The sequence below is a fragment of the Chrysemys picta genome, chromosome 2 (assembly GCF_011386835.1).
Source record: "Chrysemys picta bellii isolate R12L10 chromosome 2, ASM1138683v2, whole genome shotgun sequence".
In the NCBI taxonomy this organism is placed as follows: Eukaryota; Metazoa; Chordata; order Testudines; family Emydidae; genus Chrysemys; species Chrysemys picta.
Genome location: NC_088792.1, coordinates 282,165,028 through 282,172,718, shown reverse-complemented (window position 1 = coordinate 282,172,718; position 7,691 = coordinate 282,165,028). Strand labels below are relative to the sequence as shown.

Here is a 7,691-nt window from a genome sequence, read left to right as displayed (position 1 = left end):
GGCGCTAATGGGGGCTGAGAGCCAGAGCCCTGCTTGGGGGGAGGGGGTTAGGGTTGTAGTCCAGCACCTGCTGCCCATGGCAGCTCAGAGCTCTGGGACTGGTGGCTGAGAGCTGCAGGGTCCCCCCTGCCACCCGGGGCTGAAGCAGAAAATGTCACAAAGGTCTCTGGAAGTCACGGAATCCATGGCTTCTGTGACATAATCTTAGCTTTATAATATTAGTCAGGGTTCAGTGTGATGTGCTGACTACACCTCTTTCTAACGCATATCTGTTTCTCCTTCCTCTGCGACTCACACAGCATTATTATCCAAAGGGATAACTAGTGTCGGGGACTTTTTAACCCAGACGGCAAGGTTCGTTGTCTGACCGCAGAGTGAGAGACAGGCAACACCAGCAAGGTCCAATACAAGCTCTTTATTGAAGAGTGCACACAACAATAGAGAGCGGCCCGTCTCCAGAGAGAACCAGCCACGATTACAATAACTAGTGAGATTATATAGACAGTTCCGTCGCGTCATAGTTAAAGCAACCCAATCCCCCCCTTTACTAGTTAAAAGCTTCTAATATTCATGCATATCTATGTTCTTTGACAGTACAAACAGTTCATGATGCTTCAGCAGCTTCTTATCAGCTTTTTCGTCATGCACTAGAAACTAGGAGAAAGTAGGGAGTTAAGAACAGAAACAGGGAGTGGAGACTGCAAGTCTCCATATGTCCAAACAAACCGTTCCTAGTACATTTGGTACAAGAATACAGCCCCCCGCCCTTTATCTTATTCTTTGTAGCCCAAGCAAGCATGTCCTCATGTTTCACAGAGAGACAGGAATGGCCCAGCAACTACAGTTAGCCTAACTTTGGCTAAGCTGGCCAAACAGTGTTCTGTACTCCATATTTTTTTGGCCTAACAGTCCCCCCTTTTGTCCCTGGAGTACCTTGGAGGGACTCCTGGGACAACTACTGAGCAGAAAGACTGGGGTTGGTTACTTTTGGGCAGAACACACCTTGGCGCCCATCCAACGTCCAACTTTTATCATAACATACAAGGCCAGTAAGCCGCATATAATTACAACGGCGCTTCGGAGTACATTATGGAGCCAACCACCTATATCTGGAATCCAACTGAACAGGTTACTCCACCAGGATTCAATTCGCTTCTCTCCATGGTCCTTTGCTACCTCCATAAGGTGGTTTTTTCTTTCTTAAGTGGCATTATAAACATCTGGGACATACACACAGCATTCTTGTCCAATTAATGCACATGTTCCTCTCTGAGAGGCCAGTAAAATATGTAGAGCCAAGTGGTTCTGAAGAACCATCTGCCTTAGTTTTCTCTGAGCTGTTGCCAAGTCCACCAGGGCATCGGCGTTAGTCTAATTTCCCAGATGTCTCGGTGAATTACCCAATCTCACATACATCCTCCCCATGTACCCGGCAGGATTCGGTATGTGGGAGCCCACACCTCCCTAACCGGTCCATATGCTTGGAAGGAGCATTGAGAATGTCCGCACTTCCACCAGGAAAGTCTCCAAGTATTTCTTTATGGCCACAGATCAGATGGTACTCCTGATGTGTCTGTAAGGGCAGTGGGCCAAGCCTGAACATGCTAGATCCCACTGCAATGCCTTCCCAGGCTTAGTGATATTTAATACCATCTCTATTAGCAACTTCTGGGTCATAGTACTAAGGGCGGAGATAACATGTAACTCACCAATTCCAGCTTGTACTTGGGTTAGCTGTGCTCCACAAATAAGGCTTGTGGCCTTCTTTAGTTGCCCTAATTTTTTATTATGTTTTTGGTTCTTAAAAATATTTTAAACTGCTGCTGTACTATTGGCCTTATTTTATAGGGATCCGGTTAAGTCTCTTTTTTTTCTAGAGGAAATAACCCAAGCCCTCTGTTGTGCTAATCTAATAGCAGCCCCTTTTGCATTTAAAATCCAATTAGGGAGGGCAATACATGCTGAAGGACTCATTCAAAACACAGGGCGCAGCCTGTAGAATAAACCCCAAAATCCAATCAAAACCATATTCCCAAGCATGGGTCCCACAAGTTTCTTCCTGCCAGTGTATAATTCTTTGTTTCTTCACCAGGGTCAGTTCTTAATGTTTTTTTTTGTAGTCAGGAATTCCTGGACTTTGGTGGTTTTAATGGAGCGAGTGTTCCTTCTTCTCTTTTTCTGAAACAGTGTGGTTCAGCATCATACAGGGGAGAGGTTACTAGCACATTACCCTGTAATGGGTTTTGCTTTTTTTTAGAAAAAAATTCAAAGGCACAGTAGGTCTGTCAGTGGACAAGGGAGAGGTTACTAGCACTTCACCTTGTCTTTTTTTTTCTTTTCCCTGCTGTCCAGAAGGCACAGCAGAGTTAGAAGGAGGAATAGGCTGATCATCAGTCGGAGAGTCCTCCCGAGGTGGAGGGGTCTTTTTGCAGTGAGAAGCATGAGTCCAGGTAGGCAGTCCTTGGCACTTTACAGCAGTGTTGGTGGTTAACAGGACTTGGAAAGGGCCTTTCTAGCATGGTCAAAGCAGTCTTTCGTTGATGGACTTTACGTAGACTCAGTCTCCTGGTTTCAATGAATGGCAGGGCTGCTACGGTCTTTAGGTAGCACTTCTTTACCTGTGAGAAAAACTTAACACATTTCATTAATGCCTGGCAGTGTTTTGCAGATTTTACAGCTGCTTGGGCACATTCAGGCCCCCCTTTTCTTGGCTGTCAGCCAAGTCTTAGCTGTGGGCAGTGCCCTTGGATGGGCCAGCATCTTATCTTTAGACTGAGCTTGCTAGCTATTTTTTTTTTCTAGTTAACTTGTTCTGTTCTTTTTCCTTCTTTCCTTTTTGGCTTCTTTTAACCTACAAAGGAAACTTCCACTTTTCACTCATACACTTTTTCCAACAATGAACACATACACATTGCCATTATACAGTACATTAGTCTTATTATTCAATGTATGCCATATACACCCTTCCAGTAAAATAACTTTTATACAGAGCTTTGGAGCAACAAACCAGGACAAGCACACCCACTTTTGAGGAGTCCACTCGGTACAACCTCAGGTGTCCAATAGCTTTCTTCCCTCCCCAGCCCTCTGGCTAGAAATCTGAGGTAGCCAGAAGGATCCCATGTGCAATATGGGGAGTGGGTTAACCTTCCATGTCCTTGCTTCCAAAGACTGTTGATATGCAAATTTTAACAACATTTTTTCAATTAAAAGATCTGACCAATTAAGCTTTTTTTTTTTTTACTTAAGCAAATGTATTAGACTTTAGTATATTACATTTTTCCTGATTTATTCAAACACTTTGTATTCTAAGTTGAATAAAACAAGTATCTGCTTTTGTATTTAACCGTTTTATTTAATTTTGAACTCGACTGTCTTATGAAAATATTAAACACAACAATTCTGGCCACAAGACAAACACCACAAGACAGGACATAGAATAATTCCTATTGTACCAGTAAATGCATGGTACCTTGAATGCTGTTCAGCTGGCATCCATTTTCGGTGATGATCTGAAAGACATTAATTACTTAAAATATTTCCTTTATATACACATACTCTTGTTGATTTTAGGCAAAACAGAGGAATTACCCCATATTTCCTTGTATTTGTTTTATAGGCAGCCCAGGTTTCAGTGGCTTCTACCTTATTAGTAAGATAATTTGCATTAATACAAATGCTTTTTGGCTTGCTTCCAGATCCAATGCTATCCACAGCTTAAAGATTTACTTTAAAAAAAGGACACAATTAACTTTCTCAGACTTTTGATTGCCTTTTACTTCTAACTCCTGCTTTCAAACACACAGTGATCTGAAAAAGACAACACAACCTATATTGGTAGGTTTGCATTTCTTTTACCTTTACTACAATATACACTGCACATGTTCTGGGGAAAATGCACATCCTCTCCACAATTCAATTTCTACAACACTAGCCACATTAATTTCTACACAAGGTGTAACTGTTTCTTTTATGCTTACAAAATCTCCATGCACCCACAGCAAAGTGTCAGCTCAACCACACAGAGCCAGGGGCACTGTCCTTCTCTCTCTTTACTAGATCTTTTATCTGCTATTTTGTTACCCAAAAACAAAATTTAAATCTTTTATTCTTCTGGCTTTGACTACCCTGCTGCAGCCACAACCTTTGGTCTTTATTTAAAACATTTTAAATCTTGTAGCATTAAGTCACTTTAAGGATTAAATGCTAAATACCTTAAACAACACTAGTTTCCTGTGCCTGGCAAAAGTATTTTCGGTTTTGCAACTTTAAACAATACCAATTGATCTTAAACTTATAAAATACAGATTGTACACAGCAGGAGTGTTCTTCAGCAAATTAGACTAACGTATTCATAGTCGAATAATTCCACTTAAATAACTTCTTGCCTGGATTACTTACAGAAATTCTTACCAAGTTTCACTGCTTAATTCCCTCTAGCAACTATAGAGTTAACTTCTCACTCTTGGGAGGGCTGTTCTTTTACACCCTGGGGTCTCCTGCGACATCTCTTTCAGAGATTCCAGTCCAGGCCGGCTGCCTGGGGTTTCTTCAGCGTCCCCAAACTACGCCAGCTCCAGGGTCTCAAAGGCAGACTGTTGGATCTCACTGGATAGTTAAGCTTTACAAATGTAATCTCAGCACTGTAACTTGTATTGCCTTTGGTTTGCCTTTGTCTATATTTTTCCACAGCCAGCTGGGGCCGAAAGCAGTTTTTCTTTTGGTTTATAGTTATACCATACAAATAAAAAATCCATTTGTCCCGGTCTAAGATCCACCAGGATATTCCTGAGGGAATCCATCCTGTCAACAGAAAAGGTTCCGCACCTTGGCCAGTCTTTAGACGGGGACAAATGAGTAGTAAAGGAAGGCCATTGAATTTGGCATAAGTTTCTCATTTAGATTTAGTCAAACCGGTTGTTCCAGAGATATCCTTCCAATTTCTAAGTACCAGAGACAACGGGGCGTCCCCCGGGCATTTACTGCCGACTTGTCCCATTTAGCCTGTAGGGACTCTAACCCCTCTCTGGGGACTCTAACCCCTTTCCCGGGGACTCTAACCCCTCGCCGGCGATCGCTTACCTTATTCAGGGACTCGAACCCCGAAGACCTGGATCCTACTCAATGGGTAGGTGGACATTGCTGGGTTTCTACGGGCTTCAGCTGGTTCACAGAACTCGCCTTATCGCCGATGCAGGGATCAGGTTACCGGGCAAGGCTCTTCGAAGCCAGAGGATGCGCGCTGCGTTGCTTCGGAGTCTGATCCCGCACTGGAGAGTCAGACGAGTCCCGGCAGAGTCGCCAAATTTGTCGGGGACTTTTTAACCCAGACGGCAAGGTTCGTTGTCTGACCGCAGAGTGAGAGACAGGCAACACCAGCAAGGTCCAATACAAGCTCTTTATTGAAGAGTGCACACAACAATAGAGAGCGGCCCGTCTCCAGAGAGAACCAGCCACGATTACAATAACTAGTGAGATTATATAGACAGTTCCGTCGCGTCATAGTTAAAGCAACCCAATCCCCCCCTTTACTAGTTAAAAGCTTCTAATATTCATGCATATCTATGTTCTTTGACAGTACAAACAGTTCATGATGCTTCAGCAGCTTCTTATCAGCTTTTTCGTCATGCACTAGAAACTAGGAGAAAGTAGGGAGTTAAGAACAGAAACAGGGAGTGGAGACTGCAAGTCTCCATATGTCCAAACAAACCGTTCCTAGTACATTTGGTACAAGAATACAGCCCCCCGCCCTTTATCTTATTCTTTGTAGCCCAAGCAAGCATGTCCTCATGTTTCACAGAGAGACAGGAATGGCCCAGCAACTACAGTTAGCCTAACTTTGGCTAAGCTGGCCAAACAGTGTTCTGTACTCCATATTTTTTTGGCCTAACACTAGTATCGTTTCATTTACTAAAAAACCAAAGCCCTCCCCTCTCTTTGCATGAGTCCTGCTTTAAAGGGACATAAAAGAAGGCCCAAGGTGCAGGGCCATGGAGAAAAGGAAAGTTTTTTTTTTTATTTTATACTTAAAGGACATGGGGCTGCTGATCCAACAGTTAAGGGCTACTTATGACCAAGGGAAAGGACTGTTTTTTTCCAGACCTAAAAAAAATCTTTGCATCTTTCCCAACCAGGAAAAAAGAAAAGTAAAAAATGTCTTTGCATCATTCTAAAAATCTCTGCTTTGTCATAATATTTAGCGCACAGGGCTCATGAATAATCAGGAACATCTCTGGACACAGTAAGGGCCGATTCTGCAAGCACTTATGCACATAAGTAACTTCAGTCACTAAGGACAGTCCCACTGATTTCGGTGGGACTATTCACCTGACTAAAGTTACTCACTTGCAGGTGTGTTTGGGGAAATAGGCCTCTAGCTGGCAGTCTTCAGTTAAAATAATCCAGTATGTGACTTACAAGTTTCGGTTCATGATGTATTGAGGGATATAGGCCACATCCTCAGCAGGTGTAAAATGACTTCACTGGAGCAACCTTAATTTACATCAGCTGAGGATCTGGCCCTAAATGTCAAAGGGAGTTGCATGTAACCACATGACTCCAGGAGCTGGGGCTTCAAGAAACGCACCAAATATTGCGAGACTCATGATAAAATCACGAGATCTGTCAATGTCCACGTGAGGGTGATAGGTATTAATCTGCCTGTTTTATGGATTAGTAAACTGAAGGCACAGAGCCTGGGCCATGTCCAAGGTTGCCCAGCAGGTTCATACCACCTCTGAGAACCGGATCCAGGAGTACTGGATTCCAGTCTCTTGCTGTCACTATTATTATTATTTCTTATGTGTATTATGGTAGCACCTACAGGCCCATACCAAGAGCAGGGCCCTGTTGTGCTGGGCACTGCTCACATACACACATTGAGAAACAGTCCCTATCCAGAAGAGCAATAGCCAAGATAAGAAATATTATCCCCCTTTACCAGATGGGTAACTGAGGCTCAGAGAGGTTAAGGGACTTGCCCAAAGTCACACAAGGAGTCTGTGGCAGAGGCAGGAAATTAACCTGGATCTCCTGATTCCCAGACCAGTGCACTGTCACACCTGCATCTTGATCATTCTTGCACACCTGTGTATGTGTGACCAGTTCAGTCCTGATACCTGCTATTCAGAGAAGGCACAGGACCAGATATGCACAGTCTCAAAATGAAATATAGTAAAATCTAGACACTTGACCCTCAACGTCAGTGTATCTACCAACACGTTTGTGACAGATATGGTAATTTCCTGCACTACCCTGGACAAACATCATTCAGTTAAGTATCTTAGGTGTCGATTGTATTAAAAAAGCAAACTTTATGTATTATTTTGCACTTATCTATAACTTCTCTAGAGGGGAGACATGACCTTGGGAAGGGTTATGAGCTGGAAGGACTATTTTAAATAACTTTGTTTGTCTGTCTGACACATTAAGTGGGGTTCCTAGGAAATGTCTCGGGGGAAGTGAATGCAAATTACTATTCAGGGTCTCTGCACATCAAAGCCCCAAACTTGGATAAAGGAGTGACTCTCCCATTCATGGCCGTGCTTGTTCTGATCTAACAGCTGTTGTGAACTTGCAATCACAGGGGAAAACAAGGAGTGATTTCTACCAGACCCTGACGCTGGAGTCAGAGGATGATTTCTGGTAAGCTTAGTAGCATGTGTGTAAGTTCCTTTAATATGTTTTCTCTG

At 43.2% G+C, this 7,691-nt stretch overlaps 1 long non-coding RNA gene across 1 annotated transcript; it reads right to left on the bottom strand.

The window, feature by feature from the left end:
• Window positions 1-395: 395 nt before the first annotated feature.
• LOC135981839 (uncharacterized) lies at window positions 396-5,889 on the bottom strand. Its single transcript, XR_010599036.1, has 2 exons — window positions 4,414-5,889; window positions 396-3,512 (listed from the first exon to the last, which is right to left on the bottom strand). It is a non-coding gene; the product is annotated as an uncharacterized LOC135981839 (long non-coding RNA).
• Between the last annotated feature and the right edge of the window lie 1,802 nt (window positions 5,890-7,691).